Source organism: Tamandua tetradactyla, chromosome 2, assembly GCF_023851605.1.
Source record: "Tamandua tetradactyla isolate mTamTet1 chromosome 2, mTamTet1.pri, whole genome shotgun sequence".
Classification (NCBI taxonomy): Eukaryota; Metazoa; Chordata; class Mammalia; order Pilosa; family Myrmecophagidae; genus Tamandua; species Tamandua tetradactyla.
The window spans coordinates 54,367,888-54,395,473 of NC_135328.1; the positions used below are offsets into that span (position 1 = coordinate 54,367,888).

A 27,586-nucleotide genomic window follows, 5' to 3' on the forward strand; every position below is an offset into this window, starting at 1 on the left:
GTAAGACAAAATGACATCCTGAAGCACATGACAAGATGGATGAGCCTCGGAGACATAGTGCTGAAGTTAGCCACACAAAAGGATAGCTACTATATTATTCCACTTTTATGACCAGCATAAAGGTGGCTGAAGGATGCCCTGACAGAGAATTAGATTGGCGAACGATAGTGTATACTTATGAACGAAGGTTGTGCTGCTACAAAAGGAACAATGCCGTAAGGCATGTAACAATGTGCATGAACATGTGCGACATTTGGTAAGACAAAATAAGCCAGAAACAAAAAACAACAGCGCTATGGTCAGCTTTAGAAAATGCCTATAAGAAAATAAGGGGCTAGATAGTAAATTCTTACAGCAGACACATTATGTCCAGAGTGGTGATTATTATTTCTGGACTTTGAGAGGCTATTTTATATATATAACCTGATATTTAGAGATAAGAACAAAGCAGAACAGGTTGGGGTTAAAGTAATTCAGAACATGGGGTAAGGAAGACAGAACCACACATATTTTTTGAGACCGATGGAAGAAAGGTTTATTTGATCTGGAATTGAAATTTTCTGTAGTGTAGAATCTAATTCAACCTATCTGTATAACTCATTTGAACAATTGAAACACAGGAAGCACTGAATAAGAAAGAGGTCCTTCAGCTAAGTCCTGAAACCCAGAGGTACCAGCTTCTTCAAGAACATCAACCAGTTCCATCCCCCTAGCCCATATTGTTGACACCCCTTTTCAATATGAAAAAAGTTAGAATGGACAAAACCCGAATAACCCTAAAGATTGGGAGGAGGATCAGAGGAGAAGGTGAAGTAGCAGAGAAGATAGGATTTAACAAATGAGTACGAATCTCAAATGGGTATGTATGAATCATTCCACTGATATTTCTTTTTAGTCTCCAGTGTTTTGGAGCAACTAGAAGGAAAAACATGAAATTGTGGAACTGTAACCCATATCAAATTTGAAATCTGTTGAATAACTACTTGTTAAAATGTACTTCAAAACTTACTGCTTTTTTTGTATATCTGTTGTATTTCACAATAAAAAAAGTTTTTTAAAATAAAAAAAAAAGAAAGAGGTCCTTTAATCTGGTATGGATTATTGTAATGCCTGGAAACATCCTAGAGTATATTAAGCAGATGATCAAAAAGTTTTGGCAAAGTCCCCTGAGGGAGGGGAGAAAGAATATGGAACTATTAAACCTTTCCATCAGGGAACCCCCTGATACTGTGTCAGACTTTAGGGACACCCAAATCAATAGGCCATGCCCTCGATCATGAGGCTTACTCTTATGAAGCTTATGGAGGTAGCGGAGAAGCTTAGACTACGTATAGGCATGCTTAAGAGTTACTTCTGGAGGACCTCTGTTGTTCCTCAGATATGGCCTTAGTCTCTCTAAGCCCAACTCTGCAAGTGAAATCATTGCCCTTTCTCCTACGTGGGACATGACATCCAGGGGTGAAAGTCTCCCTGGCAGCATGGGAGAGGACTCCCAGGGATGAATCCAGACCTGGCACTGTGTGATCAACAATTCCATCCTGACCAAAAGGGGGAAAATAAGTGTAGATAATAAAGTATCAGTGGCAGAGAGAATTCAAATAGAGTCTAGCGGCTACTCTGGAGGTTGCTCTTATGCAAGCTTCAGGTAGATCTTGCTACCTATCATAACCTGCCCACCCCCAACCAGGACCATTCCAGCCGATCCTAAAAAACACTTAGGGCAATATATAAGATTCCACAAGGGTTCCAGGCATGAGAGTAACTTTCCAGACACCTACGACCTCCAGATGGGTCCAGATAAGTCCTGAAACCTAGCCCAGCCTCACCAGAACATCAGGTAGTTCCATCTCCCTACCCCATATTAGTGACAGGCCCTTCCAATATGAAAAATTTAGAATTGCCATAGCCCAAACACCCCTAAAGAGAGGGATGGAAAGATCAAAGATGATAGTGGAATTATACAGAGAAGAAAGGACTTAACAAATGAATATGAATGCTGAATCATTAAATTGATATCTCTTTTAGTCTCCAGTATTTTAGAGCAGCTAGAAGTAAAAACCTGAAATTGTGAAATTGTAACCCATGTCAAAGTCTGAAATATGTTCTACAACTAATTGTGGTGCTGTACTTTGAGATGTATAGCTTTTTTTTGTATATATGTTATTTTTCACAAAAAAAGAAGGAAAAAAAAGTCAATTGTGATCATAAAAATGTATTTAAGCCCTTTAGCCTTCTATATTCTGGAGCAGCTCGAAGGAAAACTATGAGAGGATGGTATGGTAGCCCATGACAAACTCTGGGATCTGTCCTGTAACCACTTGTTGAAGAGTGCTTTGAAAACCATTGCCTTTTTATTTCTTTACTTTGTATATATGTTATACTCTACAATAAAAAAAGTTTAAAAAAATCAAGGATAAAGAATACATTTATAAGTATTATACAAAAATGTTAAATTTCAATGTAACAAAAACGAGTGATCACATTTTGGGAAAAATACAATTGTATAGCCATAAAATCTCCATTAGGCCATGAGGGATGAGTGAAATGCCCTCTCTGGATCCTTCTATCTATACTGGTTCAGTTTGCAGGGTTGCAAATGCCCTAATATTTAATAAGAAAACAAAACAAAACAACCTTATTGATTGGTTTTTGTGCCAACTCTTCCCAGCTTTGCGCTGTCTTTTCTACCTATTTCTTGCTTTCTTTCAATATTCTACCTCTGGTCAGATGTTGTTTCATTTATAGTAACTTTGATGATTTGAAAATGTCTCCCCGAATGTTCCCTCTACCTGACAGGCAATCTCTTGGGGCTAAGTGTTTCCAGGGGGGTTGGTCAAGCTGACATGCTCTGCTCTCTCTTTCTTCCTTCTGTCTCTGTCCTCTCTGGCTTCTGAATTCCAGCAGGAGCTGGGATGGGTACCTTCCGAGTCCTGGAGGCAGGAGAAATCATAGACTCTTGCCGTCATTGAAAACCACAGAACACGGACACAGCCCCCTTTGCAAAAATGCTCAAGTTCTGAAGGCTGGAATTGCTGAGTTCAAATGCTGGCTCTGTGATGAGGATGGGGTAGGTTTGATGGGCCTTTTGGAAGATAAGTTTAAGGTCAAGGAACTAGATAGAAATGGAGATTAGGATGGTATCCTACCTGTTTTGTGGAAGTGGTTAAGGAATGAAGACACTGGTGAGAAGGCAATGCAAGTTTGATTATTTTAAAGAAAGGTAAACATTGAAAATGACCATAGACAAAATGTAGGAAAATTCAGAAAAGCATAAAGGAGACTATAAAATTACCCACAATCCTAATACCCATGTACCACATTTCCTTCCAATGTATGTGGAAGGGATTAACACAATGAAGATGGGCCTGTATTTTAGGATTTTTATGATACTGGCCTTTGGGGTTAGTTAGTCTGATGTGAGTTAACCATCCTCCTGGGTCACTGTCTAGCTATATGTTAAGTAACTTACTTCTCAGAAACTCCTTTTTCTCACCTTTGAATTGGGGCAATAATACCTGCCCCAGAGCTGGTACTAAATGAGACCATCCATGCCAAGGGGTTTAACATACGGTATGGCCCCAGTGAGTGCTTACAGTATATTAGGAAAAGTGTCTGAAGAAGGGCAGTGGGATGATTTGGATTGCAGACCCCAGCTACTTTTCCTTTTTTCTGCGCTTTTTCAAATTGTTGATCATTTTCACCCTAATTGCTAATTCTTTATCTTTTTCACCTTAATTGGTAAGGCATCTAGAATCAAGAGCAAAAATCCTCCGTAGCTCTCCCCAATAGTGCATTCTCCCAAACTTTTTTGCTTTGCATTTATACATATACATGCTCAACAGTATTATTTTTCATTTTACAAAATGATTTAGTTTACAAAGTGGGATACAGTATCTATACTGTGCAACAATCTTGTCTTTTGTTTTAACAATGTATTATTTCTGTTTCCTTTCTGTGCATATATTATCTACATATTTTAACGAAATCCGGGTTTACAGTGTCAGGAGGCTCCTCAGTTCTGAAGGGGGAGGCGGCAGCGATCTGGGCCTCACCCGCCCTCGCCCCCTCCATCCCAGTGCCCCTTCTTCCGGGCCACCTCTGCCTCTCCTACCCAGACCCTCTTCCCAGACCTCCTTCGCTTCTCTTCCTAGCCCAATCCCCCGGGTCTTCTCCTCTTCCCAATGTCCCTCTTTCACAATCCCTCCTCATTCTTTCCTCAGCCTCCTTCCCGGGTCTGCTTCCTCTTCCCTGTCCCTCTTTTCCTGGCCCCCCTCCCCTTCCTCAGCTCCCCGGGGGCGGGGCGGGCGGCGCGCGGCCGCCGATCCTTCCCCCGAGGCCCGGCAGGGGGCGCTGCACTCAGACTGAGGCGCGGCTGCGGGCGGCGGCGGCGGGAGGAGGAGGCCGGAGGAGGCGGGGGCGGCGGCAGGCGGGGGGCGGGGAGCCGAACGCTAGAGGGAGGCGAGCGGCGAGACACAGGCTCCGAAGCTCCTGCGAGCTGTTGTCGAGCGAGCCGGGGAGGGAGGGAGCGAGCGAGCGAGCGAGCGAGCAGCCCGCGCCGCCGCCTCGCAATCCGCCGCCATCCCGCCGCCTCCGCGCCCGACCGCCGCCCGACCGCCGTCGCCTGGCCCAGTCGTGCCCGCGGAACCAGACCAGGTGGGCCCCGGGGGCGCGGGGCGGCGCGGGGCCGGGCCGTGGGCGGCGGCGGCGCTAAGATGGAGGCGCGGAGGCGGCACGGTCGTGCCGGGGCTTTGTTTCCAGCGCCCACTGACTGACAGCGGCGAGCCCCGCGGCCTGGCCCGACCTTTATCCGCGAGCGTGGCCGGGCTCGATCCTCGCCGTCGCCGCCGTTTCCCAGTAGTGCTGGGGCTGCAGGGCCGTGGTCTCGCCGGGCGGGCCTGGGGAGCGGCGGCGGCGCGGGCCGACTCGGGGCCCGCTCGCCATTGTTGTGGTGGCGCCGCGCGGCCTCCGGGCTCGGACTGGCGAGCGCGGGTGCAGCGGGGCTCTGCCGGCCGGGCTGGGGCGTGCGGCGGCGCTGCTCACAGGGCCCGGCCAGCCGCCCCGCGCTTCTGGAGCCTGGCGGGGCCTGAGCGCAGCGCGAAGCCCGGGGTTGAGCGCCGAGGCCAGTCTCCGGCTTGGGGCCCAGACCGCGGCTGGGTCGCCCCCTCCCACCTTGTTTAACAGTCTGATGGTGGCGGGCGGGGGGGGGGGTCCGCCAGAGTCCCAGAGGTCGGCTTTCCGCCTCCAGATTCCAGGGACCGAGAATGCGTCTGTGGTCTGGAAATACCAAGGAAGGTTTGCCGAGCCCCTTTCCCACCATTACTTTTGCAAAACACCACCCGGAGGTGGAATTCCGTGGTGTGGAGGTAGACCCGAGAGCTGGGAATGGCAGTCGGAGAGCCGATTTGGGGCGTGGGGCAGGGGGCAGGCTGCCCCCTCCCCCGTATGTCCCCTAATGTGGGACTGTGTGCAAGGCTTAGGGAGGTTAATAGCTTCCAGAGACAGTTTCGGATTGAGTGTGGGAACAAGAGGGTTATTTTCAAAATACTTAATGCTCTGTTGCTAAAAAGGTTTAATAACAAACAGGATGTCGCTTCTCAGGGCCTACCAGATGGTTTGGGTTTTTTACCCCCGTTCTTTTTTCTTTTTTTTTTCCCCGCCTCCCTTCTAAGTAAGAAACACATCACTGTTCAAATTGTGGACCTCTGACGTGTGGATTTGCTTCCATAAAATTAGACGGTGATTTTTACCTTCTTTTCTTTTCTTTCCTTTTTAATACCGTGAGGGGTCGGATCCCACCTTTAGGCAGGAAGAGGTGTTTTTCTTTCAGGGACCGGCGAATTTCAAGGAAGCCGGTAAAGGGGGGCTGAGGAGGATCTCCTGAGTGTGTCATTTGCTAAATGGCTGCTTGGGAGAAACCTTTAAAACTCTTCCGCTTACAGGATTGTTAAACTTTCCTTGAAAGATTCTTTTCGAGGTTTGTGTGCATTTTTGGTGGTTTTATACGTCACTGTCCTTTTGGTTTTTGTTAACTGTCCATCTGAAGTCTCAGCAAGTCTTCTTCAAATCTGAAGGCAGCCTTTTAGGTTTGTCTGTGCCCAGTGCTGTGGTGTGATGTGGGGTTGGGGAGGCTCAGGCTTTGGAGTGTAAATTCTGCTTCTTTCGCCTCAAAACCCAGAGACTTTAGGACTGAGTTTTTGTTGATATGAATTGGAACATTTTACCCTCCATCTGGTAGGGTTGGGATGATAGTAAAGGGCCTAGCAGAGTGCCTGGTGTGCAGTTGGTGCTGGAGAATTGTTCCTCCTACAGCTGTTTATGTACCTTCCATCAAGTCTTAAGACAGAAGTTAGCCTCTTGTCCCACCTGTAGAGCTGAACTACGCAGGTAGATGTCATGGGTGCTGGACTACGGCTCAGACAAGGGAGAAGAAATTCAAGGCACAGTATACTATTGGGCACTCATTAGATGCTGGACCCCTGTGGGGAGACAGAGATGGGAAAGAGTAGTATTTGGAGCCCTTAACTTGATAGTCCTGGGTATTGTGGTAGTAGATCACTGTCCCTGGACCCCAGATACTTGCCCATCTGGATTCCGTTCCTCCATCTTGGTTTAAGGCAGAGCTGGAAACGTACAAGATACTCAGGACAACAATGAACAGAGGCCCTGGGAGCCCTATCTTTTGAGGATAATTGGTTTCCTTTGGGATTGGCAAATAATCATTTGGGAAACCTCTACTTATTCAGGCAAGTGTGGGTCTTGGAGCCTCCCAACCTGGTTTCTGGTCCTCATGGGGTTACCTTACGCAAGCCTCTGAGCCTCCGTTCCTGCATCTATAAAATGAGAATAATTATGCCTGTGTCCTTGGAGCCTTAGATATGATTTGTAAAAAAGTGCTTAATTTATAGGAAGGTGATGAAAATGTATGTTGTTTTCTTTGTTTGCCCATGTTTCTGGTGCCTTCCTCTAATTCTTTACCACTTTCTCCTGTTCTCCTGGTTGATGTAACTGTAACCACTCCACTCGAAATTATGTCCCTAGCTTAATGCTTTTATGTCATTAATACCACCCAACCGCTGGAACCACCAGACTCTGGCTTAGAAGAGTTTGGGAGCTTAACCTAACCTGGGTATCTTGGATGTTTATCAGAAACCATTTATTAGCCTTAACCAAACCTAGGTGTTGCTGATGTTTTATTAGAGACCATTGGGAAGGACTGAGGCTGCTACAAGGGATAGATTGGCCCAAGAAGCCCAGACTCCAGGTGAGGTGTGAGACCCAGATTGCTTCTTGTCTAAACCCATAACTTATTGATAAACAGCCCCACCCCCCACCCCCCACCCCCCCACCTGCCATAACACTGCATAAACATACAGTTCTTTTGCAGCCTGGTGGGAAATTTGTTTCGATCACCTTTTGGCATTCCCACAACCATCTTTCCTTTTTTTCCCTAAAGCCTCTGTGGAGTCTCCTCCTGGCTTGCTCCTGGCTCTGGGACTGAGATGGCTTAGCGGGGTCTTGTCACCTTTGATTTTTTTAAATTTCCTTCCTGCTACTGGGCCGATCTTGCCATCTAACTGCATGGTAAGCCCAGACTCGTCTGGCTCATTACTTGTTTGCTTGCTGGTTATTTGGGGAAAAAGACCAAATTAGCTCCCTCTCCCATCAAGCTTTGTGTGAATTTTAATTATCGACGGACTCCCTGATGCTGATTGCCAGGGTAACAATGAAAGGGCCAAGCCTCAGCCGGTAGCTAGGTGAGGGGTGTGTGGGGAAGGTAGGTGGGGTCATCTCCTGTCTCCTTCAGGCCCAAATGGGGAAAGTGCCTGAGGAAGGAAGAACTGGAAAAGAACCTGGGGGAGAGTAGAATTTCAGGAAGGATAAGCCAGAACAAGTTTCAGTAGGGGAATAGTTACCGTGGGCTTGGCAGGGGGTTTTTGTTATGCCTTTTGGTTGGCCTGTTCATCATCTCCCTTTAAATTTCAGTTCTCTTTTTTTTTTTCCTGAAGGATTATTTTATTGTACTTTTAAGTTTTTGTTTTTGCTTTTGTCTTGCAGAAATTACTGTCTCATGTTGCTAGTGGCTGTATGGTGGTTATATATCTCATTTTCTACTGTTTAAAATTGATCACTTCTATGTTGGTTTCTATTTCAAACTAAAATATGCTAGGTGGGCGAGTATATGTATTTCTAAGTTTGATAATGAAGCTTCTCTACTGTGAAATGTATGCTTGTTTGGCTGGGCAGGTATTAAATAGAGCCTATCTAGACAATATTTTAAAGCAGTACATTTCCCCCCTGAAAAATAAAATTTCCAGCAGAAAACTATTGGGCTTTGTGTTCTGAATCTCATCTTTTTTGGTTTTAAATAAATTTTGTGTAGAAAGTTGGGGCTAAGTAAACTGTCTTTTTAAATCAAAACTCGATTTATTTAAGATTCATTCTGGGGTTTGTAAAGGAACCTTGAGTTTGCCATTGTCATTTGGACAAAGAAAGAAAGGCACACTCCCTGTGGTGCTGGAGATAGGAGAGTGAAAAATGGAAGATTGTGCACTGTTCTCATGAAATGAATTTGTTTATGATGAGCTTTTAGGTTTAAAAGGTGCAATTTAGACTGGGCCTCCTCACCTCTGGGAGCTCACAGATCTGGGCCTTAGTTATTGGTGATATCACTGTTTATATCTGTGGGTGGCACGTGGGACATCTCTCTGTATCAGGAGGGAGGCTTGCCTTGGTGACTTGAGCCAGAAGTCTTAGTTGGCTTTGGTCTAAGCTGTATTTGTTGATTTTCCATGTGACCTGAGAAACATCTTTTGCCTGAGATTGAGGGCTTGGTTGTGCGTGTAAAATGCTTGTTTCTAAACATTGGTTTCTAAAGCTTTTTATGCAGTAGGGGGTATCATTGGACAAAATGAAGTCTTATCTCGAGTCGCAGTTGTTCTTTCACATTCTCTCTTATGTTATTTTCTTCTGTTTTGATTTCTGCAGCAAGTTTCTTTTTAGCTCATAGCTCTGGTCTATATCCTTTCTTCTTCCTTTCCAAGAAGAACCCTCAGTCTTTGTCTTTATGGTGTTGTAGAAGCAACACCATTGTTAATTCACTTAACAGTCAACAGATACTCCGTGAGCTCCCTTAAGTACATTTTTTCCTCTTCATAAAAGTAGTATTTTCACTGACAAAAAAAAGGGAAAATATCGAAAAGAATACAGACAGAAATAAAAGTACAAATCACGTGTAATCTCACCTAAGATAATTACAGTAAAGATTCTGATATATTTCTTTCCTCTCATTTTATATTTATATATATATTTTAAATTAGAACAATACTGTGTTACAGTTTTGCATTTACCACTTAACGCAAGAATGTATTTACCTAAATTATTGAAAATATGATTTTAAAAGCTGTATAATTATTTTTATATGGATATGCCCTGATTTATTTAAATCTTTATTTGAACTTTGGATTGTTACCCGTTTTTTGCTTTTATAAACAAAACTTGAAGGAATATCCTTGCATGTAAGTCTTGGTCCTCATGGCTGATTATTTCCCATAAGTGGAATTTCCAGGTCAGAGGGCATGCACAGTATCTTCTGCTCAGTATTGATTTTCTCCTTCAGTCTCCATCCTTGAGCCCAAGGTGGCTTTCTTCATGAGCCACTAAGTTATGGGCATCTGAATCCTGCTTAAGCCTTTGATGATGGCAACTTGGAGTCTATATTTACAGATTTGACTTTGGCCAAGTCATTTATTGTTCTGGGACATGGAGTTGTGGACACCCTATGTGCATTTGTCAAGCACTTAGGGTCTAGTGGGAAGGTAGCAACACTTCCTTAAAGAGGCCATCATGAACCCTTTAATCTAATTATGTCATCATCTCCTTCCATGATTCTTTTGTAGCCCTGTACGTATTGTTTTTCTTTGCAGCACTTTGTTTTAGAATTTTAACGTTTTTTACTGTAGTATAGTGTGTGTGTGTGTATATATATATATATATATACACAAAGCAAAGAAATAAAAAGCAATAGTTTTCAAAGCACTCTTCAGCAAGTGGTTACAGGACAGATCCCAGACTTTGTCGTGGGTTACCATGCTATCCTCTCATATTTTTCCTTTTAGCTGCTCCAGAACATAGGAGGCTAGAGGGCTTAAATATTTTTTTTATCATCACAGTCGACTTTTTTCCTTCTTTTTTTGTGAAAAATGACATATATACAAAAAAGCTATAAATTTCAAAGCACAGCACCACAATTAGTTGTAGAATATATTTCAGACTGACATGGGTTACGGTTTCACAATTTTAGGTTTTTACTTCTAGCTGCTCTAAAATACTGGAGACTAAAAGAGATATCAATTTAATGATTCAGCATTCATATTTGTTAACCCTGTCTTCTATGTATAACTCCACCACCACCTTTGATCTTTCCATACCTCTCTTTTGAGTTGTTTGGGCTACGGCAATTCTTAATTTTTGATATTGGAAGGGTATGTCACTTAGGCCCAAGTGGAAAAAGGAGGTCATCTTCAGAACACACTTTCCATGTTTCCTTTGTATCTTCTAGAGCCTTTTCCAGCAGGTGCTGTTTACATGCAGTTGAGAGCTTAAAGAACTGCTCTGTTTCAGGCTGGTACAGAAAACACAGGTCTGGCTGGGAGGGGTACCGCCACTACTGCCTGTTGACCTGTTGGGCCTTGAATGGGCTGAGTGTTCAGAAATAGTTTGGGAGAGTAGAATGTTGTCCTGAAATATAATGCAGACTTTTATGTTGTTTTTTTTTTCCCACCCCACTGATAAAAAATTAAATTGCAGAAGTATTACATGCTCATTGTAAAGAAAAGAAAAAAAAATACAAGTGTACCAAAAGGAAAAGAAGGCCCCCCCACACACGTTGCCAGGCAATAATCACTCTTTACAGTTTGGTGTCTTTACCGTTCTAGACTTTCTTTGCACATATAAATATGACCCTATGTAGAATATTTAAACAAAAACAGAATCATACTCTTTCTTGTCCTGCAACTTACGCTTTTCAAGCAAATATATCATGGGCATTTTCCCATATTAATATATACAGAACTACCCTATTCTTTTAATGTTTTAAAAATCTTTATTAAGTTGTTTGTTTTAAATATGTAAGTGTATAAAGAAGAAAACAAAAAAATGCTCATACCCCCATGGCCCAGATATACCCAGTGGACTTCAAAAAAAAAAAAAAAAAAGAAAAAAGGCATTATTAGCATGCAGTTAGAAAATTCAAGCTGAATACACAGGTACAAAGACTCTTTCCCAATCCCTTTGTGAAAGGAAACCACCTGGAGAAGTTTATTGGGATTTCCTTCCAGAAAAATGTTTTGCCCATTAACCACGCACATGTATTTGCATTCTTAAAGCATGCTGCTCTTTTCACTTAATAAAATGTGCTGGCATGCTTCATGACAGTGCAAACATGGATTGTATCATTTTAGCAACTGCAGAAACTATTTTGTGAATAATCTTGGTTTAACCCATCTCCTATTGAGCTATTTCCGATTTTTGGACATTACACAATTTGGTAAAATTCTGCCAAATTTCTTTTCAAAAACATACGATTTATAATAGGGTAGAAGAGTGTTTTTGCAGCATGGACTCTTCTAATTGAATAGAATTTTGGTAAAGATTCTGCCAAGTTCCTTTTCAAAAATATTGTGCCAGTTTATATAAAATAATACATGTGAGTGTTTCCGCAGTGTGAATTTTCTAAATGAATAGCATTTTGGGGTGCACATTTCTCAAGTCAGAAGCAATCACTGTTTTCAGGATTGCTATAGTCAGTGAAGGACTTTCTTGTGATTTGATCGTTTGGACAAGCATAGCCTAGAAACTCTCAACTCTGTTCACTGTGGTCTTCCAGTGCAGAAATGGCCATGGAAGGAATTGCTCTGGGCATCTCACTACGTAAAGGCCCATGTGGGGAAGAAGGGGTTTGTAGCGAGTGCTGTGAGTAGTCAGATCTATGCTTGAATTTCAGTGTCAACCCAAATGATGCTACCTGGGATATTTTTTCCAAGCTTTTATGCACTAGAGCTTGGCAGGGAAAATTCCAATACTGCCTCCATTTGAAGTTTTCACATAGTCCTTTTGGAGATTTCTGAGGCTCACATTTTGCAGCCCTTGGTTGTTTTGTGGCTGTTAATATTTCTTACTATTCACATGGAATTTATTTGGAGGCTGATCCTTTGTGCTTTCTCTTGAAAATGGCTGTTTTGTAGATTGGTTCAGTTCCCTGCTCCACCACTTGGCCTCTGGTCCCCTGTTTTTCTGTGTATTTATTACAGCTCACACCTAGTGAACATCTTTGAAATGACTGCAGAAACGAAGCACCTGGAAATGCCTGGATGCTATTTCATCAGGTTGGGTCAGTAAAGATTTGTGCTCTGGAAAGATGAGTGCCCAAAGGAGGTACAATGTGGAATCACATTGTTGTGGCTCTTCGGGGCTTGTTATCTGTTAGCTTGAACCTAGAGAGAAATCATTGAAATGCCTTGCCTACTCCTCTGTTGTTTCTCCTAATGATGAATGGCTCTCTTTAGTAGGCATGAAGTACGTAATACAGTGATCCAGATTTGGGTCAGCAGTCTCCAAATCCAAGTTCCACCACTTGTGAACTAGGTGACTTGGGGTCAACTGTTTCACCTTTTTGTGTCTGTTTTCTTTGTCTGCAAAATATGCATAGTAATACTTCATAGACTCGGTGGGAGGATTCAGAGGGTCATGTATGTGAAGTATTTTTTAAAGTGCCTGGCACAAGGCAAGCAAGCTCTCAATAAACAATAGCTATTAATGATTGCTGGATTCAGCACTAGGGAAGGGCCTGGGGGTTTGGAGTAGGCAGACTTATACACTTGGGGCTTGTTTGTTTACTAAATGTTGGGGTTTCTAATTGTGTGCTGAATCCTGTGCTATGCTGCAGCTTGGACCCAAATCAAATAGCCCTTGCCCTCACCTACAGGAGCCAAGACTGACATCTTAATCAACAAGGACCTCCTGTGGGGCAAACGAGCTCTTTTTGCCATCCATTTCTCTCTCCAAGGTAAATACCACTGTGGAGAGCTCTTCTAGCTAACAAAGGCTTGTGATTACTGGCTGCCACCCTGTGTTGAGTCTGTTCAGTTTTTGGAGAGTTTTAGTTAAATTCTTGGAAGGTATATATGTTAAGGCCATTCTTGGGTTCCAGCTGCAAGAGAAACGCTGCAGCTTAGCGTACTATAGCCCTGATTTGATATCAGACAGGTATGAATGTTCTGTTCTGCCACTTATCTGCTATAGAAGTGTGGGAAAGTCTCTTTGAGTCTCAGTATTGCCGAATAGTGATGGGTCTTATCTCACAACATTGCTCTGAAGATAGACATAATTCCTGTAACGTTTTTAGTGCAATGCAGGGCACCTGTTCAGGTCAGGAATGGTATAAGGTATTCTCTATGGGTATAGGTATAAGTAGAAGGTATATGCTCAGTTTACTGAGACCTTAAAAAAATTGTAACTGTACAGGCTTGTTACAACGTCTGACACTTCAGAAGTACACAAAGTAGAAAATGAAATCATTCCTTCATCCTTGCTATCCTTTTTCAAGATCCATTTTCAGGAGGTGAATGCTGTCTTGAAAACAGTTGCTTTTCACCAATAGAAATATTTTAACTATGCACATAAAGTCTAAAACTAAAGTGACCATTGGAAAACAGAGGCTGTGAATGTTTATAGGTATATCTCAATGTAAATAAAGTTAAGTAAGAGTTAGCTATTTTACACATGATTCCAGCAGGATCACTTCAGTCCTTTCCTGTCCTCTTAAGTGATTAAAAAAAAAAAGGCGTTGTAATTCTTTGCACTTTCTGGACAAATCATAGCACTGTATTGGTAGAACTCAGTGGTGGCAAAGCATAAATTTAATCAATTGTTGCTCTCCAGAGATCTCAGAGCATATTAGGTACAGGTAAATAGTTTGGTGTTGACATAGGGAGGTTGGGCGGTGGAGGCAGGTGGACCAGTGTACCCTATGATGTGAACTGGTTAGGTCAGGGGATAGCATAAAACACTAATAATATTTTAGGAATTTTGGAGGGGGGGATGTTAATGGAGTGGGAAGGGTTCAGGGAGTTGTGAGAATGGAGTTCTATTAGTGGCAGGGCAAGGGATCTGCAGGTAAGGTCTTTGTAACATTAGCTTGTTATAAATATGTGAATAACATTATGTATTTGAAGTGAGGACAAATGTTCCTCTTTTCCCCCTTGCTAAAATCACAACTTGGCATACTTGTGAAAACTCCTGGGGAGCACTTGGCTCTTACTTTTGGGTTCTCCCTCTTTGTTACTCCAGATTTGGTCTTGTGCCTTTAATTGTCCTAGGATTCCTTTAGCATCTGAGGCTTGGAAAAGAAGTGGATTCGGGGGAACAACCCTTTGGGTTTTGCTAGAGACCCTTAAATCCATTCAGTCCTTTTACCATTCCCCCCTTAATATCTTTGGATTATCTATTCTTATCAAAGAGAAGGGGGATTTGCTGGATCTGAATTGTTGATGAACCATCTCTATATAAACAAACATCCTGGCCCCTCCCCACCCCCATTTTGGCATATGATGATATGGCAAGTGGTGCAAGGTAGTTCATTGGTAGAATTCTCGCCTGCCATGCAGGAGACCTGGGGTCGATTCCCAGTCCATGTACTTCCCCCCAAAAAAACAAACAAGCAAAACAAACCAATAAAACAAACAAAAATTCAACAAATGATTCTGCAATAATGGGATACTCACATGGAAGAATAATGAAATGTGACCCCACCATACAGCATAAAAAAAAAAAAGATGATATGACAGTGTGATACAGAGCGCAAGTGTGAGTTTGGCCTGTTATTTCACCTCTGAACTTCAGTCTCCTTATCTGTAAATAGGGGGTGATAATAAGGGCACCCATCTCAGCAGACTGTTAGAAAAAATATTCAGAGCTACGATATTATTCAGGGAACCTGATGTAGTATTTTCTCAAAGGGAGAAATTAAATCCAGGGTGGAATGGCACGTTGTTAAGGATTCTTCTTTGGAGCTTCTGAAGACAAGCCACAGTTGCCTCTTTTCTGCCTGTAAGCTAAACTGGGAGCGTAGACTATTGGAGGAGGGTTGGAAAGAAAAATTGTTTTAAGTGGTCTGGGCTCTGGGTCCCTCCAGGTATCTGCTGCTAAAGGCATCTGACTCCCAGTATAATTTACCTTCTTAAAGGTCTGGGGTCATGCAGCACTGCTGGTTTCTTTGGATGGAATTATAGTTCTCATTTCTCTTCTAGCATTTTGTCTGAAGTAAGTTTACGAAGGATTGTTTTGCCTGCTTTTCAGTTCCCTGGGCACAAACCTAAAAATGTGCTTCATGGAAATGTCAGGTGGCACAAAAATATTGGTCTATGGGTGAAGATGCATGTACTAAGATGTTGATTGTAGCAGTATTTGTCATAGTATACAGCTGGAAATAATTTAAATATCTAATTGTAGGCCATGGGTAAATAAAATATGGTATAACTACACAGTGGAATATTATGCAGCATTTCAAAGAGTGAGGTAGATCAATATGTGTTTTCTTGAAAAGATGACCACAATAAATTAAGATAATAAGGCAGGTTGTAGCATAATACTGTACTGTAAATGTCCACATTTTTAGAAGAAAATTTGAAGACCACAATTATGTGCTGAAAAGCAAAGAAAAAGATGTGGAGGATATCTACCAAATTGTTATCAGTAGTTACCTTTTTGGTGAAATTGACTTGTTCCCCACACTTCAGTATCATTTGAATTTATTTTACTGGGTGTGTATCAGTAGCATGCAGTAGTTTTGAATTTACAATGGTGACTCATAAATTTTAAAGCACTTATGTCCTACGACCAGTGGTCTGATGGATTGGGCAGGTGGTACATCCTTGGCTTTCTGCTAGCATGATTTCAAATTATAGTCAGGTAAGAGTTTTTTCCCAGGCTTAATTCCCTCCTGATTAGACCTTTCTCAAGTGCCTTGGCTCCTGGATGGGTGGGGGAGACTGATGGTTCATGTGAATCTAACAGATTCAGTCTATGTCTGTTTATGTGTCAGTGGCTCTCTGAAACCTTGCTATTGATGTGGTTAGAACGAACAATCCAATACAAATGCCATTTCCAATTTATGTTCTCTGTTAAATCAGATTTTACAGTGAAGAACGCAGATTTAGGTGGCATTTGCAAAGTACTTCTTACCTGCTAATTCATTATCATTTGAAGGAGAAAAAGAAGGGAAAACTGAAATAGAGCTATGTATTTTTATGTTTCTATTTGCCCGGTGTCGAGCTGGAAAGGAAGGGCTGTGTGATACATCTGTCTTTTTCTCAACTAAATATATATATATTTTTTTTAGCTTTCAGAGCACTCTTTAACATGTACAGGACAGCTCCCAGAGTTTGTCATGGGCTATCATGCCATCATCTCAGATTTTTCTTTCTAGCTGCTCCAGGACATTGGAGGTTAGAAGGAATAAATATTTTTTTTATCATCACAATCGGCTTTTTTCTTTTTTGTGAAAAATTACACATATACAAAAAAGCAGTAAGTTTCAGTGTACATCGCTCCAATTAGTTGTAGAACAGGTTTCAGTGTTTGGTATGGGTTACAATTCCACAATTCCTCAACTGTATGTTGAAGTGCTCTTTTTGTTTTTCCTTTGCTGAATTTAATTACTTATTCAAAAGGTGAGGGCGGTCTGATGGTGGCTCTATGGCAGAATTTTCGCCTGCCATGCCAGAGACCCGGGTTTGATTCCCAGTGCCTTCCCAAGCTAAAAAAAAAAAGCTCTATAGTTAAAAGGAGGTGAGGCAGTCCAGTAACTTTTTGCAGAGATTCCTATCCAAGGTCCTGTGGAATTTAGCCCAGGACTGCTTGTGTGATGACAAGGGTCACTGGGACCATCCAGCAAGTGCTGTTGCCAGCTTGGGGAGACTCAATACAGACCTCTGTGGGCAAGGAGCTTGGAGTTGGTGCACACTAAGGAGAGTTCCACACTTGATGCAGTGGGAGCCCGGACTCCACCCTCAGGCCACACTTGGACTTCACATTCACCATGTTCATCTCGGGTTCCAGGAATACTGCCAGAACTGGCGGTGCGGTGGCATTTGTCTGGACCTTGGGGCCCACTGATGGCCCTGTGGGCATTCCTAGAATGCACAGTATGGTCTACATAATAACTGTCAGGCTTAGTGCTTTGCAGAGTGCTTTTCTTGTACTGTTTCCTTTAACATGGGTGAAAAAGGCCTGAGAAGAAATGCAAATCAAAACCACAATGAGATATCATCTCACACCCACCAGAATGGCCATTATCAACAAAACAGAAAATGACAAGTGCTGGAGAGGATGCGGTGAAAGAGGCACACTTATCCACTGTTGGTGGGAATGTCAAATGGTGCAACCACTGTGGAACGCAGTTTGGCGGTTCCTCAAAAAGCTGAATATAGAATTGCCATACGACCCAGCAATACCATTGCTGGGAATCTACTCAAAGGAATTAAGGGCAAAAACTCAAATGGACATTTGCACACCAATGTTTATAGCAGCGTTATTTACAATTGCAAAGAGATGGAAACAGCCAAAATGTCCATCAACAGATGAGTGGCTAAACAAACTGTGGTATATACATACGATGGAATATTATGCAGCTTTAAGACAGGATAAACTTATGAAGCATGTAATAACATGGATGGACCTAGAGAACATTATGCTGAGTGAGTCTAGCCAAAAACTAAAAGTCAAATACTGTATGGTCCCAATGATGTGAATCGACATTCGAGAATAAACTTGGAATATGTCATTGGTAACAGAGTCCAGCAGGAGTTAGAAACAGGGTAAGATAATGGGTAATTGGAGCTGATGGGATACAGACTGTGCAACAGGACTAGATACAAAAACTCAAAAATGGACAGCACAATAATACCTAATTGTAAAGTAATCATGTTAAAACACTGAATGAAGCTGCATCCGAGCTATAGGTTTTTGTTTTGTTTTGTTTTGTTTTTACTATTATTACTTTTATTTTTTTCTCTATATTAACATTCTATATCTTTTTCGGTTGTGTTGCTAGTTCTTCTAAACCGATGCAAATGTACTAAGAAACGATGATCATGCATCTATGTGATGATGTTAAGAATTACTGATTGCATATGTAGAATGGTATGATTTCTAAATGTTGGGTTAATTTTTTTCCGTTAATTAATAAAAAAAAAAAAAAGGCCTGAGAGACGGACATGTATTCAAGTTGAAGCTTTGTGATTCCTAAGTCAGTGACATTGGGCCAGTCATTTAACCTTGCTGAATGAACCTTGATTTCTTGTCTTTAAAATGGAGGTACTGATATCTTTCTCTTAGTGGTTTTTCTATTTTATTTTTTTATTTAAAAATTCAGTTTTGTTCAAATAACTTCCATTTTAGAATTCACTAAATCGCTTTTGGCTTTTTTCTTTATTGTTTCTGCTTTCCTTCACATTTAGTTGTGTGTTTTTCTGGCTTCTTAAAATGAATGCTTAATTTCATTTCATTTTTTTCTGTTAGAAATTTGAAGTTTTTTAGATTAAATTTCCTCTGATATAAACTTACCTGTTTTATAAGTTTTGATATGTAGTGCTATTCATTTGTGTTATTTTTCTAGATATTCTGTGACTATGGTTTTAAATTCCTCTTTGATTCAAAAATTTTTAAATACAGTTTTAGAATTTCCAACTATGGGGATTATTTTTATTTCTGCTTCCTTTATGTCTTGCTTTATTCTGTGGTAAGAGATTTTGTGATTTTCCTTTAAGTCTAATATGTACTCACTTTTGTAATATGTTTGCCAATCTATGTTAATCAAATAATCTGTCATTTCTGCTTTTACTGTGCTTGTTCAACCAAGGTGAAGAAGTTATATTTTTCTTTTGTTTTGTGATCTATAGTTTTTTTAAAAAAAATTAACATGACTCTGCATATATAAAATCATACCAGTTATATTTTCATTGGCAGTTGCCCCCCTGACCCTTATAAAATGACTTTTTGTTCTGCTTCATATATATTTTTTTGCTTTCTCAGTAGCAATGGGAAGATCTGCCTCCTATTACCTTGTTTTCTGAACATTTTTTATGATGAAATATAGCATATATTCAAAAGCAGTACATTTCAAAGTACTTTTTAACAGTAGTTTTAGAACAAATTTCAGTGTATGATATGGGTTAATTTCCACCATTTCAGGTCTTTCCTTCTAGTTGCTCTGAGACACTGGAGACTAAAAAGAAGTAGCAGTGTAGTGATTCACTAGTCATTTGTTAAATCCTATCTTCTATGTTACAATTCCTCCTTCTACTTTGCGCCTTCTTCCAATCTTTTGGGGTTATTTAGGCAATGGCCACTCTTAACTTCTTAAAGTTGCAAAAGAGGTGTTGACATTATGGGGTAGAGAATGAACTGATTGATGCTTTTGGAGAGACTGATAATTCTGGGTTTCAGGCTTATCTGGCCTAGGAACCATCTGGAGGTTGTAGTTTTTGAAAAATAAACTTAGTGAGTGAAACTGTTATAGAGCCTCAGATAGAGCCCTGTGTGTTCTTTAGGGTTTACAGGAATACTGTTGGTTGGGGCTTGGCATACCATGGCAATTAGCAATATCTGGCTGTGCTGCATAAGAGTAACCTCCATAATAGCTTCACAACTCTATTTGAAATCTTTTGGTCACTGATACCATATTTTGTTATGTTTCTTTTCCCCCTTTTGGTCAGGTAGGCATTGTTGCTCCCATGGGGCCAGGGCCAGGCTCATCACTGGGAGTCATGTCCCACTTAGTGGGGAGGGCAGAATTGGACTTAGAGAGAGAGAGAGGTCACATCTGAGCAATTTAAGAGGTTCTCTGGTAGTTAACAATTAGGCATAGTTATGAATAGGCTTTGCTTTACTAAAATAAATTTTAAAAGAGCCAGCTTCAAGATCACGGGCTTGGTCTATTAACTTGGGAGTCCCTGATGTTAGAGAGAATATCAGGGATTTCCCAGGTGGGGAGGTTTAATAGCTCCATATTTTTTCTCCATTCCCTCAAGGAACTTTGCCAATACTTTTAAATTATCTGCCCAACATACTCTGGAATGTACCTGGGTAATACATTAAACTATACAGAATTGCAAGACCTTGTTCCCAATTCTAGACTCCCATGTGTTTAGGTTGTTTAACTGAACTGGCCAGAAAGATCAAGTTAGATTGTGCGCCACAGAAAATGTAAGTTTTGGACAAAATAAACCTCTCTTCCTTTGTTCTCATACCGTAGGTGAAGTTCTGAAAGACAGGCAATATCATCCTTTACTCTGTATTCTGATTTACCTTAGTCCCAACCAGATTGGTTTCATTTTTGTCTCTAATTGAATCCTGATCTCTTTTTCAGCTTCTTTAACAATTGTTGTAGGTAGGAATGCGGACTTTCAGAGCTGCAGAACTCCCACTTGAGTCTTGGTTGTCACACGGGAAATACCAAAGTTCCAGGAAAATACCAGGTTATACACATATAGCACATCGTCTCATAATTTAAAAATAATATTTAAAGCTCAGGAATAAATGTGACCTCTGTAAGAGTTTATAATCTAGACCTCAATTTTCTTACAAGTATTTCTGAAGAAACCTTACAACATTTGTCATCTTGTTTCTGGCTTATTTTGCTCATCATAATGTCCTTGTGGTTCCTTCACCTCATTGTGTGCCTCATGACTTTGTTCCTTTCTATAGCTACGCAATATTCCATCTTATATATATACACACACACACCATAATTCACCCTTCTGTTTCTCAGTAAATGTATCCTTTGGCCACATCCATCCATTGGGTATAGTGAATGATGTCGCCATAAACGTCAGTGTACAGATGTCTATTCAAGTCCCTGCTTTCAGTTCTTTCAAGTATATTCCCAGTGATAACATGATTGCCTGATCATATGGTGACCCTATATTTAGCCTCCTATATCCTTTGCCCTATACTGCTATGTTACTAACATTGAATAGGTATACCTCGCTTCTCCACATGTTCTCTAGCACTTGAATATTTGTTTATTTATTTTTAATCTGCAGATTTTGTTGCGATATATTCATATAACATGTATTCTATAAAAAAAAATGTCTCACAGTATCTTCATTTAGTAGTACAATTTCCTCACTCTAAGTTTTAGACAGTTTTCATTGCTCTGGAGGGGAAAGTAACAGACACACCCACCACACCAAAGAGAAAATCCAAAATGCCCCTTAATTCTTGTCATCCCTCTGAGTTATTTACCCCTAGTTTTATTGTGATATTCGTGATATATTCCTGTTAAATATAGACCTTAGTATGTAATAAGTAATTTTTTCTATATCCTCCTCTATCATTAACTCTTTGTACAAGTGTCATACCTTTGAAGTAGTTCATGTGAGAACTTATTTATTTTTGGAGTGCTAATCAGTGAGGTACATGGATCTAAAAAAACCCTTTCAATCATATTTACCTTTAACATGACACTATTACTTATAAACCCACTAACGAACTACCGTCACCTCTATCCATTTCTTACATTTAAGTTCAACCTCATCAACTAGTTAATGGTACATATTAGGTAACCATTACCCTTTCTCTAGTTTCAATCTCTAGGTTCCTGCATTCTACATTTTAAGACTCTGAGTTTATATTTTTCAGGAGTTCTTATTAGTGAAATCATATAGTATCTGTCCTTTTGTGTCTGGCTTATTTTCCTCAGCGTTATGTCCTCAAGGTTCATCCGATGTTGTCATGTTTCATGACCTCATTTCTTCTTACTGCTGCATAATGTTCCATCGTATGTATATATCACATTTTGTTTATCCATGCATTTGGTGATGGACACTTGAATTGTTTCCATTTTTTGGCAATTGTGAATAATGGTGTGAACATAAGTATGCAAATGTCTGTTCATCACTCTTGCTTCAGCTCTTCTGGGTATATACCAACTAGTGGTATTGCCAGGTCATAGAGCAATTCATTAGTTTTCTGAGGAGCTGCCAAACTGTCTTCCACAGCAGTTATACCATTATACATTCCCACCAGCAGTGAATAAATGTTCCAATTTCTCTACATTCTCTCCAACATTTATAGTTTCCTGTTTATTTAATGGCAGCCATTCTTGTAGGTGTGAGATGATACCTCTTTGTGGTTTTGACTTGCATTTCCCTTCTAGCTAATGAAGATGGATATCTTTTCATGTGCTTTTTAGCTGTTCATATTTCTTCAGAAAAACGTCTATTCATATCTTTTGCCTATTTTATAATCAGATTGTTTATTCTTTTGTTGTTCAATTCTATTATTTCTTTATATATACTGGTATCAAGGCCTTATCAGATATATGGTCTCCAGATATTTTCTCCCATTGAGTTAGCTGTCTCTTCACCTTTTTGACAAAGTCCTTTGAGGCACATAAGCATTTGATTCTACTTCATACATTTTTGTGTCTGGCTTCTTTCACTCAATATTGTATTTGTGAGTTTCACCCGTGTAGTTGAGTGAGTTTGTTCTTGTTGTATAGTACCCCATGATATAAGCATAATACAGTTTATCTGTTTCATTGGTGATGAACATTTAGTGTGTTTTCCTTTTGGGCTATTATGAATAGTGCTGCTGTTAACATACATGTTCTTTGATATATGTATATGTTTGTGTTGTGTTGGGCATAAATTTAGGAAAGTATAGCGTCATAGGGTAGGCGTATATTCAGTTTTAGAAGATGGATGACAGTTTTCTAAAGAGATTGTACCAGTAGACACTCCCATTAACAATACATGGAGAGTTATCCTTGTTCCACATCCTTACCAGTATGGGTACTGTAAAATCATCATTTCTCCCCAAATTGATCTCTAAATTCTATGTGGTTCCAATCAAAGTCCCAGGTTTTTCTTTGTCATTGTTTTTTTGTTTTGTTTTGGAAATTATAATCATACTGACATTTACATGAAAACACACAGGGCCAAGAATAATCAAAGCATTCTTGAAGACAAGCAACATCGAATATACCAAATATCAGATTTGACATTCGATATGCCAGATATCAAAACCTTATAAAAGCCAAGGTAATTAAAGCAGTATGATGTTTTACTGTTTAAAGCAAGAGGGCAGACAAATGGATCGATGGACTAGAATACAGATCTTTAAACAGACCATATGTAGTTACTTGATGGCTTTTTCCATAAGACAAAATGCTGGGAAAATTGGATTCTCCATATGAAAAAAAATTAATATTCTATTTCAAATCACATATAAAAATCAATTTTAGGTAGATTATAGACCTAACTATGAAAGATAAAGCCTCAAGAAGAAAACACAGGAGAATATCTTTGTGAATTTGGAGAAGGCAAAAATTCCTTAAATAGCACACAAAAAATACTAACCAAAATAGAAAAGATTGATACAGTGAACTACATTAAAATTTGTATCCTTTACTTTTCACAAATATTCTGGTAATGTGTAATAAATACTCTTTTCAAATTCACCAGATACATCAGATAATCTGTCAGATCCATTTTTTCCCCTTGAGCCCTCTGTCCTGCTCTTGTCAGGACTGGTGGTGCCCTTGCCTGTGGCACAGTTGCCATCATGGGCTTCCATTGGTCATCATTCTGGGACTTGACCTTGACCCTTTACTGGGTGGGATCCCTTATTTGTGTTTTTAGTTAGGTGTTTTTTTGGACATTGAGTAAAAGCAACTATGTTAAACTTTCTATTAAGGACATTTATTGGCTCAAGTAAATGGAAGTCCAGAAGTAGGCAGGTTTGGAATCGGTTGGTCCAGTTTTGTCATTAAAGATCCAGGTATCTTGCTTGCATGGGTTGTGTGTCCACTCTGAATCAGCCGCTAGCTAGGGGAATGGATTTCTCTTAAAGAGAAACCCTTGGAGCTTTTGGGCTGCTGGGGAAAGGAAGAATTTTGTACTGATAAGCAGCTAGGAATGGCAGCTACATTTTCCTCTCTCTTAGTTTGCTCCTTTGTTTTATTAGAGCACATTAGTTGACAAATTTCTGAGAAGGAAGTATTTTGAGTCCTTGCTATGCCAGAAAAGTTCATTTTCTATCCCCATTTATGACGGGTCAGCTGAGTATTACATTCTAGACTTTCCCAGGGTGAAGAATGATGCTGGTGAGAAACTCGTTGTAACTCATTGCCACTCTTAATTGTTCCTCCATGGAACCTTTTTCTTTCAGAAGCTGTTAGGTTCTTGTCTTTATTCCTTGCATTGTGAAATTTCATGTTGTACCCTGTATTCTTTTTACATCGTTATTCTGAGTACTTGGTGGTCCTTCTGTCTTGGGTACTTCAACCTTGGGGATTATTCTTGTATTTTTTTATTTGATGATTTCTCCCTGCCCCCTTTTGTTTCTGGAATTTCTGGTTAAATTTGGACTTCGGGAGTAATCTTTTAAATTGGGGAAGGGGGTGGGGGTTGTTGCTAGCATTCATCTTAACTTTTTCTGAGATTTCCTTGGCTTAATCTTATACTGCTTCTGTTAAAGCTTCTCCTGTGAAGCAAACAGCAGAGGGGGCCTGATGTTTTAATGATTTTTTATTCAGGTTTTCACTTTTTACTTAGCTTCCTCTTTTAGCTCCTTTCTTCACCCATACCTGCTTTAACTGTGGGGTTCTCAAATCTAGAATGTCTCTTTTTTTGTTTATCCGGAGTGGGACAGAGGGAGGCAATACAGGAGTCTATGTTGCACACATAGTTTTTTAACCTATCCTCTGGCATTTTATGCCTGCAACTCTCCCTTTTGTATGAGGTGTCTGCTCCTTTTAGCCACCTCCTGAGTTTTTTGGCATTCTGTGGATGAATGGGAGTTTTTACCCCCTCTGTAAGTCCTCAGTTTGTAGTATACTTTAATGTATTTGTTAGCTCTTTGCCTGCCAAAATTGTCAAAATCTCTTATCTGCTGTCCAATCTTTCGAGTTCACTTTGTCATTTACCTTCCTTTTAAGGGGGTTTCAGAAGGGTGAGCTCTTTGCCTGAGGTCCTTTAACCATGTTTAAACAGACACACACACCCCATTCTAAACAGTGTTTTTATTAATTGAATGGAATTGAATTAAGGGCCATTACTGGGATGTGGTGCATGTAGATGGCTACTTACTATTTTATGTACATACACATTTGATTATATACATTAATTACATATTTGTGTGTATATAATTAGGTAAAATTCACCACTTCGCTGCTTTTTTCACCTGATTGGCTCACTGTCTGAGTGAGAACATAGGTCTACAGTCTTTTATTACAGTGGCTGCAGAGTATTGCATGCTCAGAATAAATGGCACTTGGAATGAATGGTCATTTGTCACACCCTGCCTTACATATATGGAGAGTGAACTTCTCTCTCTTTTCCCTTCAGAACTCTTGAGAATGAAGAGTTCCCAAGAACTTTTGAAGCCCAGCCTGCATGTAAAGAGAGTTCAGCTGCAGCCACAAAGAGGGTGGGGTGACAATGCAAATAACTATACCTATTGTTGAGTTCCTTTTCTGTGCCACTAGGCCGTTAGTATATAGTTTGTAACATTATTCCCAATCCTTTCAGACAGTCTTCTAAAGTAGATATTCTGTCTCTATTTTGTAGATGAAATAACAATAATAAAGTGGAGGAGGTAGAATGTGGACTCACTGGCTCCTTTCGTTTTTGGCAGTCTAGAAAAACTACTACCTACAAGAAGGAATTCATCTGTAGGAACTGTTTGCCCTAGAGAGGCTGGTGAGTTGTCCTTGGGCTAGTTTTGAGTTTATTTAGTCAGCGGTGGCTATTATATAGTAGATGATAGATGCCTTTTGTTTCTTTTTCATCTGAGAATCTGTGAAGACATAGGATTTGGGAAGATGATAAGGAATGCTTTCTCCTGGTCTTAAGAAAGCCACTTTCTGCCAAAGCCAGGCTGCTTGATTTGCCCTCTCCTTTTGTGCCTGGATTCCAGCTTTCTACAGATGAAGTCATTCTTTCAGGAAAGGCCTTTGGATGTAAACAGAGTTACTTCTGGGCTGGCCAGAGGCTGACTGGGATGTCTTCTTCTGTGAGCTGATACACAGCTTGTTTCCAGTCTTCTCTAAGCTTCTTTAAAATAATATTCATTTTTTTAAACAAAAAAGCAAGTATGTTTAGAATTTATATAAAATGTTTTATGACCTTAATTGCTGGATTCTTGAAATAAGAAATAAAGACACTGTAGAACAAAGTAGCACAAGGTAGATAATTAAGTATTGCTGTATGGTAGCACTTGAATTCAGTGACTTGCTGGGTGAAAAGAAATCAAGCAGTGTATCTGGGAGCTGGTTTATGGATGATAGTTTTTCTGTACTCCTTTTATTACTAAAAAATGTCATGGATAAAAGGCAGACTGGACTGGGATTAAACACCTCCTTGAGGCAGCAGTCTATTGTAATATCTGTGTGTGATTGCACTGAATATCTTGTTTGTTTCCCTGAAGTGGGAAACCTTGAAACTGGGACACTTTAGTGTTGTTTCAAATGTAGTCATGGTGGAGTGTTTATCTCAAGAGGCTTTCTTTCTGAGAATGAAAGTAAGTTTCTGTCTCTTGATGATTCATTAAAGGGGTCCGCCAACAGATTCTAAACAGCTGTGAATTTATTCTCGTGGTTTTTGAAGACCTGCTCTAAATTAGTGCCCTTACGCTATCATATAACATTACAGGGGGACAGGCCCCTGGTGCGTATGAGGAGGTCAAAGCATGGTGCCAGATCTGCCCAGTACCAGTGCTGTGAGAGCCCAGAGGTGGGTGAGAGCAGTCCTGTTGGGAAATTTGAGGCTTCCCTCATTGCATAGTAGTCTGAAAAGATGAGTCATAGTAGTGTTTGTAAAGCAGACACTGGCAGAAGGGCAGCCAAGAGGTAAACAAGAGCAGATTGACAACATAGGTTGAGGACCTTCTAAGGACCAGCACTGAGTTAAGTGCTTTGTATTCATATTCCCATATGTTCCTTACAACAGACCTGTTGTGGATAAAAGTATGTTTGTCCTCTATTTAATCCATTGGGAAACAGGCCCAAAATCATAACCAGCACAGGGTAGAGGTAAGATGCTGACTCTCAGTGCCAGGAGAGTAAGGGACGAGGTTGAGTTTGCATGAGAATTGGGTGGGGAAGTGCCTCGGCCCTGCCTTTTTTTCTTATTTTTCATTTCTGTTGCTTTCTTCTCAGGGGGGGGCAGTAGTGGTCCTCTTTTAGTGGTTACTAACATCTTCCATGACAAACCACTGGGTTACTGGAAATCCTGCTTCCACCATATTGTTTTTCTCTCAAATCTTATTTTCAAGGAACTTTTTCTAATAGAGGTTTGTGCTGTACCTGCTTGGATTTCTGCAGGTGGAATGATTGTGCAGCTGAGTCCAGTCTTTACAGATGAGCTAGCTGCTTATTATGAGAGAACCAAGAAATGTGGGTGCTCTGTGGCTTTCTTGAAAACCACCCCAGCATTTCTGATAGGTGCCATGTAGAGAGCCTCTGAAAGCTAGAGGTGTGCAGAGTTATCATGATACTGCTCAGTGAGATAGCAGAAGATTCCTT

The 27,586-nt window shown here is 40.6% G+C and overlaps 1 protein-coding gene across 1 annotated transcript in view; it reads left to right on the top strand.

The window, feature by feature from the left end:
• The first annotated feature begins 4,463 nt into the window (after positions 1 to 4,463).
• The window catches only part of PRRC2B (proline rich coiled-coil 2B), a 103,258-nt gene continuing 80,135 nt past the window's right edge, over positions 4,464 to 27,586 (top strand). The window contains 1 exon segment of the mRNA XM_077147246.1: positions 4,464 to 4,653. The gene's annotated coding sequence lies outside the window, so the exon portion shown is untranslated.